The following is a 14037-nucleotide window of genomic DNA, read 5'->3' on the forward strand; positions in this document are numbered from 1 at the left end:
CTTACATGGTTGTATCTTCTCCTCGCGTCTGATCTTCTCATGTCCTCATTAATCATGTGATCAAACCCTGGCACTACATGATCACTCTTTCCAAAGAATGTGTCATTTATGTCAGTCATTCTCAGTTCCATGTTGCTGTGTGTGGAAATAAGATGTAGTTTCCAATGAATGTGTCACTTGTTATACTCAGATCCATGTTACTATGTGTAGAAATCTGAAGATATAGTGTTGATGATGTGCTCAGTGAAATACTGATGCAGGAAGTTTTCTTATATACATTCTAGGACCTTGTTACTCCAAGACTCTGTCTTTATGAGACTCTAAGATTCTATTAGTCTGTGTCCCTATAACTGAATTCCCTCACTACCGGGACTTTACCACTGTAAGGAGAGCATGTTTCAGTGATTTATGAACTATCCTGATCGCTCCTTCACTGTGATCTTTACATACTTGCCTGAGTCACTAGGAATTTTTTGTAGGATCGTAGATTATAATCAACCCGACTATGTCATTCTAAACAGCTACTCTTCCTATGACATAATGTAGATGAACCATCTTTCAATATTTCCTAAATTTGAATATTGTTCCTTATTGCGAAGGTCATTTCACTCTCTGTTTCATCCAGTCTTCCACATTCTGAAATGTCTCTGGTAAAGCCATCTCGGAAGTGGAAGATGACCTTAGGTCTGAGGTGGAGGATGACTTTAGGTCTGAAGTGGATGACCTCAAATCTGAAGTGGAGGATGATCTTAGGTCTCCTGAAGTACGTGTATTGTGTAGCCAAGTCTGAGGTGTAGGACAGCCCTCGTCTCAGGTGTTTCTGGTACCGTCATCACCTGCTGTAGGACACGACGAGCGTGTGTGGTGCTGCCACACGTCGGTGTGGACGATGGCTGCCGTACACCTCAGATGTGCGTGGTATACCTACCTACCAGGTGAACAGTGATCTCCATCTCCTCTGGGGTGTATGGTACAGCCATCTCCTCTGAGGTGCATGGTACAGCCATCTCCTCTGGGGTGCATGGTGCAGCCATCTCCTCTGGGGTGCTTGGTGCAGCCATCTCCTCTGGGGTGCATGGTACAGCCATCTCCTCTGGGGTGCATGGTACAGCCATCTCCTCTGGGGTGTATTGTACAGCCATCTCCTCTGGGGTGTGTGGTACATCTATCGCCGCTCCGCTGGGTGTATGGTACAGCCATCTCCTCTGGGGTGTATGGTACATCTATCTCCGCTGGGTGTATGGTACAACCATCTCCTCTGGAGTGTATGATACAGCCATCTCCTCTGGGGTGTGTGGTACAGCCATCTCCTCTACGGTGTATAATACAGCCACATCAAAAGTGGATGATGTGGAAAGCTTCCATCACCTGAGCTGCGTGAGTTACAGCCACCTGCCAGTGTTGATGTCTACCTCCATCTACAGGAGTTCAGGACATCCACCTCCCAGGTGGACGAACACCTCTCTCCCCTCACGTATGTAGAGTACAGCTTCTCCGGCTCGAAGAATGGCCTCCATTTCCTGAGGCGTCTGTCTCCCCTCCACCTTATAGAGCTTACCTCCCTTACCCGCCTTTGCGAGGTAGCGCAGGAAAGAAATAAACAAACGGCCTCAGGTACCCACTACATCCAGTTTCGTTGTCGCAACAAAACTAAAGTCGACCGTCCAGAACCAAGCTCAACAAGGTTGTTCCATGGTTTGCCTTCAACGCCTCATCTGCCCGTTTCGACACCTCGCCTACATATCCTACATCCCATAGCCTTTCAAGCAATGCACGTCTCTCACCATCTTCAGTGTTCAGGTCCCAGGCTCCCAGTAACATTTTGATTCCATCACCATTTCTTTCTAGGTTTCTCCTCCGCCTTTGCTCCCTCTGCTTCCTTCACGTGTTTTTTTTTGTAGGTGTTTTTCATGGGCGCCTTCAGTCAGACTACACTCACTACCACACCCCCCTAGACTACACTCACTACCACACCCCCCTAGACTACACTCACTACCACACACCCCTAGACTACACTCACTACCACACACCCCTAGACTACACGCACTACCACACACCTCTCAGATTATAATAATTCCCTACACGATTGTCCCACCTCCTTCCACATCCACTCTCCTTCTTTGTCTTGTGTTTGATGACCAAAATTCATACACAGGCGACACTGTCGGGACTAGTTTACTTTCAGATACATCTTTCTTTGTCCTTGCAAACACTGACCTTTTCTTCCACATACATCTTAATGCCCCAAGATCTAAGCCCCTTCCTCCACTCTGTGATTCATCTCAGCCACCATACTTTCTCAAAGTCTTCCATATTTAAACTCAGTCCATCGTGTTTCACCCCTAAATCCTGCCGTACCTCATAACCTTACTATTTTAACATTAACTTTCTTCTTTCGCTCACTTTCCCAAACGATCACTATCTCATGAGTTCATCCCTGGAACCTGCCACTAGAACAGCGTCATCTGCAGATACCATCCATATACCTCCGTTTTCTGTTTCCTTTGCGATTTCACTTCCTCACTACACCACTTGTATCATACTTACACTAGATGCCACACACTTCACCCACACGTTTAAGCATTACTTTCCTAAACACTTCCCATTCCTTTTCCACTTCCCTAGTCTCATTTTGTCACACTTTATGCTACCCTTCTCTCAGTCTTTCTTGTAATCTCTACATACAGGCCACTATTCCAAACTGGCTCACTTTCCCCACTTCCTTCACACACACACACGTTCGTCATTTTCCACTTCTAAACCTATCACCAACCTTCACTTTAGTATTCACCGAAAAGTGATCGTGCATGCCATGTCCTCCCCCCAACCCCTCAGTACATTCACATCCAACAACCAGTTCCCTTTTTTAACACCTCGTAGTTAACACATTATCAGTCAACGCGATCTGACCCCTAACCCCAATGTAGTATTAACCTTCACATGAACTATTGATTCCCCATCTCCATTCCTCTTTCAGCAAGCCACCTGACAAGCATTTGTACGTTTTCATTTAAAGCCGGGGAGACAACAGTGCTGATTATACCCTCAATTGCCACATCACCCTTTGCATTCACATCCTTCATCACTATGATCTGATCCTTTGCAAGAGAGCTGCCAAAGCACTCACTCAATTCCTACAAAAATGCATTTCTGTCTTCTTCACCGCCATCGGTGCTGGGAGACTGAGGATTATGGATCACCCACATCTCATAGCTTTACTTTCATTCTGACTCACATCGCTGGTGAACTCAACTCCTTGCACTCTTTAACCAAGACTGACGAGTCATTCTTCATTAAGACCACCACCTCCACTTTCCTGTAGACTCAACCGTGACAATGTAACCTTCTCATGCAATATTGTTTTGCTCAGGACCAGAGTATGTAGGGTTATTCCCTCCTAAACATACTGCCCACCTCTCTCTCTCTCTCTCTCTCTCTCTCTCTCTCTCTCTCTCTCTCTCTCTCTCTCTCTCTCTCTCTCTCTCATTTTCATCCTGCTTTTTTTTTTTTTAATGATTTCTTTATGTTGAAGGCTCCAGTCACGTACATAAGTCCACATCAAGGCCGGGTCTGAATTGAAATATAGAGAGAATTATGAAGCGGAAAAAGAAAAGACAAGAGAAAGCATTTACGAATTTTGGAGGAAGTGAAAAACCTGTCTTTTGGAATGTGCCAGGTCATAGTTACTGGGAAAAACAAAAGAAGGTAGAGAGTTCCAAACTTTCGACGTGTAGGGAAAGAAGCAGGTATCAAAACGGCCCACCCTTGAGTTGCCGATGGTCACACAATAATCATGTGACGCAGCAGCTTGCTGAGTATTGCGTGGTCTAGCTAGTGGTGGGGGCACACAAGCAGCCAGCTCTCGGGTGTAAAAACAGCACCCATCCAGGCACTCCAGCTTGAGCCTTCTAGGAAAAACTCCTCGTTCTGGATCCTCCTGGTGTTGCTACTTTTAGAAAATGGTAATGAATAAGGGTAGGATTTCCTCACCCACCCTCACCACCTTTATAATCCTCTTCTCTTACTCGCACGAGATACAAGAGTGGTATTCTCTCTCCCCTCCTCCTAGAATAATGATAATAATGATAATAATGATGATAATGATAATAATAATGATACTAATGATAATAACAATAATAATAATAATGATAATGATAATAATAATGATGATAATAATAATAATAATAATAATAATAATAATAATAATAATAATAACAATAATGATAACTGATCAATCAAACATACTGCCAAGTAAATAGATGTGGTCGAGGGAGTTCGAGGAGGGAGGTGGGTATGCGCCCCGCGCGCCTGGCCAACACTGCCACTCACCTCCACAATCGTCAACACTGTCACTTCTCTCTCACACACGTCGGTGATTAATTGATTAATGAGGCAGGCAGTTCCACGCCGTATCATCACGGTTGCGGGAATGTATTATATTAACACGGGCTCTAGTCTAGGCCACATCAACACGGGCACGGGTCCAGGTCACATTAACACGGGCACGGGTCCAGGTCACATTAACACGGGCACTGGTCCAGGCTACATTAACATGGGCACTGGTCCAGGCCATATTAACACAGTCCATGTAATCTGGCCAACTGCTATGTTATCAAACTTTAACACAGGGTCGTCGTGTACCTGCAGCCACTAGCGACACAACCTGCTAATTGCTCTGTTAATATTCAGTGGGCAAAATGTTAAAATGCTACAGATAGATGCTGAATTTCGCGGCATCAATCAGGAAATATGTTTATTAATTGTGAAGTGTATTATGAGGATTATCATTATTTTTATCATTATCATTATTATTATCGTTGTTGTTATGATATATATATATATATATATATATATATATATATATATATATATATATATATATATATATATATATGTATATATATATATATATATATATATATATATATATATATAGGGGATAGGGGAGAAAGAATACTTCCCACGTATTCCCTGCGTGTCGTAGAAGGCGACTAAAAGGGGAGGGAGCGGGGGGCTGGAAATCCTCCCCTCTCGCTTTTTTTTTAATTTTCCAAAAGAGGGAACAGAGAAGGGGGCCAGGTGAGGATATTCCCTCAAAGGTTCAGTCCTATGTTCTTAACGCTAACTCGCTAACGCGGGAAATGGCGAATAGTTTGATATATATATATATATATATATATATATATATATATATATATATATATATATATATATATATATATATAAAGAGAGAGAGAGAGAGAGAGAGAGAGAGAGAGAGAGAGAGAGAGAGAGAGAGAGAGAGAGAGAGAGAGAGAGAGAGAGAGAGAGAGAGAGAGAGAGAGAGGTCACAGTGATGCGCTGATCTAGTATATGCATATAACCACGAGGAAAATGAAATACTATAAGTTCCCAAGTGCACTTTCATGTAAGCTGACAAAGAAATAATTTTATAGAATCTAACCCAAACTTCCCCTTGATACCAAGAATATTTTAGTTTTCCTTTTGAGTGATAATCTTACATTACATCCTAGGCTGCTTAAATCCTTTAATGTAAACATAGCCTTCAGTAATAACAATACTATAAAGAATATCTTAATAAAAAACTCAAAAGAAAATTCTGCAGGCTGTGTATACAGAATCCCTTATAAAAACTGTAATGTTTCATGTTGCTTAGACTGATAAGGATCTTTATATTAGACTTAATCAACATAAACATAGTATAAGAACAGGGCAAAACTCAAATGCATTGTTTAATCACATTAAAGATTATGACCATTGTATTGACTAGAGTATTGTCAATTCAGGTATTAACCTTAATTCCTTTACCACGAGATATATCATGGAATCTTCTATCATCAAATACACCAAGAACTGTAACATTGATATCAGTGAAGGTCTGTACAAGCTTGATAGCTTTATCGTAGACATAATTTGTAAACAGTTCCCTTTCCTGTCCATATACTGAAAATTCTTTTCATAGTATGGTCCATACCTTTCAACCACATAGTACCGCCGGGACCTCTAAAACATCAAGTATACCCGTCTTTGCATAGACAGATGATAACCTCTCTTTCCACAAACTCGTCAATGCGCCTAGAGCATTAACCCCCTCACCTCACCTACCCTATGGTTGCTTTCAGAGTCTAAGCTTCCATTCGCTGGCATTTCCATTTAGCCTCCTCACCCACCCTATGATTGGTTTCAGAGTCTTAGCTTCCATTCGCTGCCATTTCCACGTCCACGTATCTAAAGTATCCCATTTCCTCCAGGTTCATTCTGTTCAGACTCACACTCCAATTGACTTTGCTCTTCATGTTTTTCCAAATTTTCTCCTTTCACACGCTCCAAAACTCAAGCACCAATTTGTGCAATTTCAATCGAATCTACCACCAATGCAGTATAATCAATATATATCATCTGACATACTTCTCAGGCACTCCCACTCCCGACAGACTGCAAACTGGCCCTTTTTCTAAGACCCTTGCATTCATCTCACTCACTGCCCCATTTATAAACATCCCTGCCGCAGTCCCATCTTTATGTGGAACCACTCATTCTCCTCACTCCCTACTCGCACACACGCTTAAGTCTTGATAAAAACTCCAATGATTCTGGCAGCTTTCCTCTTAAGCCATATATTCGTAACACCTTCCACAGAGCAATCTATCAATCGCATCATACACTTTCTCCAGATCTATAAACGCCACATGCAAATCCTTCATTTTTCTAAGTACTTCTCATGCATTCTTCAAAGCATAAACCTGATCCACACACCCTCTGCCTCTCCGGAAATCACAATGGTCCTCCCAAACTTAAAAATCTGTGCGTGCCACCACCCTCTCAATCACCACTCTCCCATACAACCTATCAGTTTCACCAAAACGTATACCTCTGTATTATGAACATCCAGTATCTTCGTGTTGCCTCTGTACCATGACACTATACAGGCATTCTGCCAATACTCAGATGCCTCACCATACGATATGCGTACGTTGAAAAAAGAAACTCACTTATCAGTCAACAACACTGTCATCTGCTTTCCTGAAAAAATGTAGCTGTAATTCCATCCACTCCAGCTCTCTTGCCACAATTCACCTTCTGCGAGGCTTTCACCATCTCTTTTCACCAAACCACTTGTCATGACTCTCTCACTTCGCATATCTCCTCGCTTCGAACTGCCGCACTATCGTCGAACCCATTCAACAGTTCTTCATGATACTCACTCCATCACTTCACTTCATCTCTGCCTGTTATCACTTTCCCATTTGCCTCCTGCACCGATGCTTCCAATTGTTTTGTATTTTGTTTTTCTTCACTATTAATCGCGTCATGAAAATTTTCCTTATTCTTCCCGAAATTTTGCTGGTCTTGCTTGCCCCAACCCTACCCAAATTCTTCCATTCGCCCGTACACCTCTCACTGTCTTGATCATTAACAACACTTCTTTTTAAAAACACAATTTGTACTTATAATGGAGATGGTGTTTTTGTAATCTCTATGGTGATCAAAGGAAGTTTGGCTAAGACACTATTATACTGGCCTCTTTTGATACTAATTGTGTAGGTTAATACTTGTTTCTGTTTCCTAATCTGACCAAAATATGGCCAATCACAACCTTTACACGGGGTATTGTACACTATCACAACCTTTACTCGGGGTATTGTACACTATCACAACCTTTACACGGGGTATTGTACACTATCACAACCTTTACTCGGGGTATTGTACACTATCACAACCTTTACACGGGGTATTGTACACACTACATGCTCAGGGTTGTGTTTGGGATCAGATTGCTTATGATGGTATTGCTGTATATCTAACCTATTTGCACGTCACGTACCCTGAGAGTTGGAACAAATGTCAATCGATGTTTCATGGAATGCTTTTAAAGAAACGTCTCAACTTCATTGTTTTCCCTGAGTTGTGCATCACAATAGGATCTCCACATGTAGTCATGTCATTATATAGGCTCGTGATCTGGCCACGGTACAGGAGCTTATCGCCTTCAACTCACATCTCATCATCCAATAACTCATGGCTCTTCGACCTTGTTATAAGTTCTGGGAAACATGGAGATGAACGGAGATTTCTTATCATAAGATACTGGAGGGTTTTCAACATATACCGGCAGCCAAATATGTGAATAATTCTTGTCTTTATCTACATTGAAGTAGGATGAGACAAGTTTATATATATATATATATATATATATATATATATATATATATATATATATATATATATATATATATATATATAAGACAGTAGATGATATAGGATGACCCATCTACCGTATCAAACCCATGAGTAAAATATTCACCATACGTGAGTGAGTAATGACTCGTCTCCACACAGTTCCATCAACGTATTACATCACTACTAGGAATTCCATCATTGTTTTGCACTAATGGCCTCTGATGGGGTTGGAACCTCAGTAAGTCGTCAACACAGGGAGTCGAGACTGCACGTCTAGGGTTTGGTGGTCCAGTATATTGACGACGGTCGGGTCTACAAGGGGCGTGAGTCTCGTGATCAGATCTGGACTATTAAGGAGGGGGAGGAGGATTCTGGTGGCATCATCATCATCATCATCATCGTCATCATACCAACCACAGAGATGACAATGGTATTGCATACTACTACCTTGATAATCATTGGGTCAGCAATCCCAATCGGTGTTATAGGTTAATGCGTCTTTACTAGACCACAGGAATAAGGAATGGTCAGGTTTCTGAATACTGATGTGTACACTGAGGGGTTGACTCGGTACACTGAGGGCTTGCCTTGCCTTTCAGTATTACTCATGTGGGTTAGAGGGAAGTTTCTTTTTACGTCTTTCAATGATCAATCAATTGTTCAGGAAAATTCTCACTGTAATCACCTGCGATTAAAATGATTAGATCACTCGACTCATAGGCATTCGTAGTATTGATGACTTAATCTTTTTCTTTTATTTTCTTTGTGAGTTTTTCATCAGATCTGAAGAATCATGGAAGACAAGAGCGGTTACATTATGTGAACAAAGTAACATCACATCATCCCAAGTATATCGTTCTCTCCCCTCTGGAACAACGGACTTGATCCTATGTCTTTTACCCGAATCCATTCATTTCTCCCGTGAGGACAAAACGAGTCCCTATAACCTATAGTGTGTGTGTGTGTGTGTGTGTGTGTGTCCACACCCATGGCGGTGAATGAGAGGTTGATGATACATTTACTTGCGGAAATTTCCTGTCCAGTTGCTATTATCGAACAAGCTTCTCATTTTCCATGGCTGTTGTCTGGTCTTCATCCTTGTCATCGCCTGGCACAACAGCCAGCAGGTGTGTCCTTACATACTCTGATGATTGACTCGGGTCATCTCAGACGCAGTCCAAGTGATGATGTTTCTCTTTTTAAGGTCACTTTTCAAAAGTTCGTATGTACTTTGGGTGAAAGACTGGTTTGTAATACCGTAGAGTTTTGTATATTACCCAAAGTAGCATTTAAAACGTACCTGGAGAAGACCTAGGTATAACCTGGGGATGACCTGAGAAGGACTTGTGGAAAACTAGAGGACGAAATGAGTAAGATGAAGGGGATATGAAAGCACACACAAACACACTCACACACAGACACAGACAGACAGACAGACAGACAGACAGACAGACACACACACACACACACACACACACACACACACACACACACACACACACACACACACACACACATACACATACACAACACACACATATACATATATGTGTGTGTGTGTGTATGTGTATGTGTGTGTGTGTGTGTGTGTGTGTGTGTGTGTGTGTGTGTGTGTGTGTTTTTCAAGGTACAGTAGACTCAAGGATGTTGTATGGATGCGAGACATGAGCTTTAGATAAGGATGTGCCGCGGAGGGTGGATGTGTTGGAATTGAAGTGGTTGAGGACAATATGTGGTGTGAGATGTTTTGATCGGGTAAGTGATGAAGGGAGAGAGTGAGAGAGAGAGATGTGGTAATAAGATGAGTATGGTTGAGAGAGCTGAAATGGTTAGGACATATGGAGACACTGAATGAGGGGAGGAGGCTGACAATGAGCATATATATAGTATTTGTCAGAGGTAAAAAGGTCAGGGTGAAGGGGGACACTAAAGTGTAGATGGAAAGATGGAGTTGAAACGATTTTGACTGACCGGGGCCTGTATATGCAGGAGGGTGAAAGGCGTGCACGGGATAAAGTGAATTGGAACGATGTGGTATGCAAGGGTCAACATGTTATCATTAGAGTGATCGAAGGCATATGAAGCGACCTGGGGGGGAACCATGGAAAGGGCTGTGGGGGCCTGGATGGATGTGGAAAGGGAGCTGTGGTTTCGGTGCATTACACATGACAGCTAGAGACTGAGTGTGAAAGATGCGGCCTTTCTTCGTCTGCTCCTTGCGCTACATTGACAACACGGGAAACAGCGGAAAATTATTGAAAGAAAAAATATATATATGTAGAGAGAGAGAGAGAGAGAGAGAGAGAGAGAGAGAGAGAGAGAGAGAGAGCGGAAGTTCCGACACGGCTTGACCTGGTGACCCGGGTCACGTCCCGCTTCCCTCCACAGACCGACTGGTTAACTAATGATCTGTAGATCATCAAGTAGTTACGGCCGTCCAAGGTCAGGTGGCCGCAGGCGACCCCCCCACCCCCAAACACCCACATCCCCTCCGCCGCCCACACGACCACAAGCGAGACGCAGGAACACCCGTGAGCATTGCCACAACGTCTGGGTCAGCGAGATGGTTCCCTCATGCGTTGTGGCCGACGCGATCTCCTCTACAACCAGGATATATATATATATATATATATATATATATATATATATATATATATATATACACTACATACATTCATGAATACCAGAGTTTATATTATATAAATCAAAAGCGTAACATCAAATTACTTTTCGAGTTAATTAGCCCGATCAACCCGTATGTTGTGGTGGTCAAACGTGGAGTCGCTTACCTCGCACGACCAAGCTGAGCTCAGCCTGGTGCTGCACGACCCGACCAATACACACACACACACACACACACACCCACAACACACACACACACACACACACACACACACACGTAATTCTTTAAAAGCGAATCATCGTCACGGTGTTCGCACTGCTTTGAATAATTAAGTAAGAGACGAACTGAGGTGTATTGTTGTCTGTGGCGCGTGTGGGTCGGGCCTGCCGGCTGGGCGGTGAGGACCCGTGTGCGGGATCCAGTGTTGCGCTAAATTTTGTCATCTACCCAGACCATCGGAGGGTCGTTCGATGGCATTAGTCAAAGCTTATGATTTTTCTCTAAAGTCTTGATGGGTTTTTGATTGATTTTCATGTCATCGTCGTAGAACACAAGCCAAATGACTCCCGCCAGCACTAGCAACCAGCGAGCTGCCAGCGCCCGATGACCACGGACCCCACCACCACCGCCGCCGCCGCCCGCCGGCCAGGTTTCCACACCATTGAAACCGTAATTAGCTGCTTGGAGAGGCTCCCCAGGAGACCATGTACCGCGGCCGGTCGTCTGGTCTACCGACAGGGGACCTGCGGACGCCACAAACAATAAGATGCCTAGGAAGTACTCCCTGCATACATACATACATACATACATATATACATATACATACATACATACATGCATACATACATACATACGCTCCCACAATGTACACAGAGACACATCTTGTTCATGTCTTATTCGTTCGTACGCAAGTCTTTTACGACAATAGTGAAGACACCGTGAGTAGCACAATAAGATACAGTGTATGAATCAGATTTCCTTCTCGTCTTTGTTATCTTTTTATTAAGTTTCTTTAGATAAGAAGTATGTAAATTAATGCATATCATTAAAAGGACTGCAAACATGTGTACTTTTTCCCCAGCCCAAGTGTTGGGAGGTACAGTAATGTGGCCCTCCCCAGCTCCGGTGTTGGGAGGTACAGTAGTGTGGCCCTCCCTAGCCCCAGTGTTGGGAGGTACAGTAGTGTGGCCCTCCCCCAGCCTCACAGGTGAGTTCCGGGAGCTATAATGTGGCCGGCCTCTGGTTATCACTACATGACCACATCTTCCCACGCATATTGTCCACAGGACAGGTGATTAGTTCTCTGAAAGTGCAAGATATATACTGCAGCTCGTCCCAGCGTTACATACGAACATAGACGGTCGTCGTTTGAGACGGGATGGAGGCGCTATACCGTTAGTGACCTCGAATGTGACACTAACCTCCAGTGACCTCTTCCTCGGCCCTGTTCGTCAGAGTGCGGGTCACATGATAGCCCGGCTGGCTCATACAAGTGTGGCGTTGACATTCTCAGCACGTGAGATGATCAAAAAAAAGAAAAAAAAGATAAAAAAGAATAAATAACCCCCTGAGAACCAGGCAGACTTCATTGTGTCGTGGGAAGCAGCTCACGTGGCGAAGTGCTGACATTCACAGACCAGTTGAACCGAGATTAAGGCCAGTAGAGACACGCGGACCACCTCCCGGTAATTATTCTCGGTGAGCAGCCGTGGCGACACAGCAGGCGCCGTGCGCGTCGTGTGTAGGATGACAGCACCAGGGGAGGACGACGCTACGCGGGAGCAGCGTCTCCTGTATGTTCTGTGTCCTGGGACATCACCTGCAGGCTGTCCAGCAGTGCAAGCTGCTGTGGTGAACGTGTGTGATGATACCCATAACAGTTGTCGTCTCTCGTTCAATACGGTTCTCATACTAGGGAAGTAAACAGGAAGTGAACTAGTGTTACATTTCCAGTTTATAGAATTAAGACAAGACTTTCTACAATGGTGTGATACGTCCATGTATTATGAAATGCCTCTGTAACTATGGGCTCCTTCTGACCATGTCAATAAGAACACTGTTCATGCCAGCGTTCAGTATTTTCATACCCTCGTGTCACTACAACGTCTGCTGACACCTCACAACTAATCACTAGTTTGGCAATATTAGCGTCACACTAACACCATTACACCGGGCCTGAGTCACCTAACCTAACCTGGCAGATCTTGATTCATAACTCGTTTTAAGACAGACATTCCCTCCCTTCCACCACACCTCCTCCTCGATACCCCAGACATTACAACGCCAGCGTCTCGAGAACACATGAATCACAAGATTATTGAGAGTGGTGTTTACATTCACAGAATGGTGGCCACACGACCCCCCAACATACCCTCCTCCCTCTCTCTCTCCCCCACCGCCAGGCAAACCACAGCCGTTCCTCCTCCCCTCCTCCTCCTCCTCCTCCTCCTCCCTCCTCCTCCTCCTCTCACCCCCCCACCACCCTCCCTCAGACCCACTGAGTTCCGGGAGCTGCAGTGTGGCTCCACACACAGTGTGGTCTCTTATGCACTGTGGTCTCTCACACGGTGTGGTCCCTCTCCAGTCTCACACGGTGTGGTCCCTCCTCAGTCTCACACGGTGTGGTCCCTCCTCAGTCTCACACGGTGTGGTCCCTCCCTTAGGGGTGGATGAATAGCTGGGTTGGCTGTAGACCGACTGCCACAACCAGGATTCGAACCTATACGCTCGACCCTGGACACGGCCCGTGAATGCGTCATGGTCGGGAACGCTACACCACCACCATCATCATCATCATTGCCATCATCATTCTGTCACCATCACCATCACCATCACCATCAACACTTCCATTACCCACACCCATGTCATCAACACCAGCAATGCCATCACCACCATCACCACCATCACCACCACTGCCTCAACCATCACCACCAGCATCATCACCATCACCACTTCTCCCACCATCACCACTTCATCCATACCACGGTCTCCATCATCAAAGTAATTGGTAATTGTCCTTTGTCTTTTCCATTTGTTGCCAAGCGAAGATTGTCACGTACCTTATCTGGTAACAAGGCACACGTCCAAACAACCTTGATTTTGATCGTAAAGTGCCTCAGGATTTTCCTCTAGCTTGTTTACATTAGTTTGCTTGTTTGGTGACCACACGAGACAGCAATATTCACTCTTGCTTCTTCACTGTAGCACTGGACATCGCCATCAGTAGTGATCTG

This window comes from Panulirus ornatus, chromosome 42, assembly GCF_036320965.1.
Source record: "Panulirus ornatus isolate Po-2019 chromosome 42, ASM3632096v1, whole genome shotgun sequence".
NCBI classification, from domain to species: domain Eukaryota; kingdom Metazoa; phylum Arthropoda; class Malacostraca; order Decapoda; family Palinuridae; genus Panulirus; species Panulirus ornatus.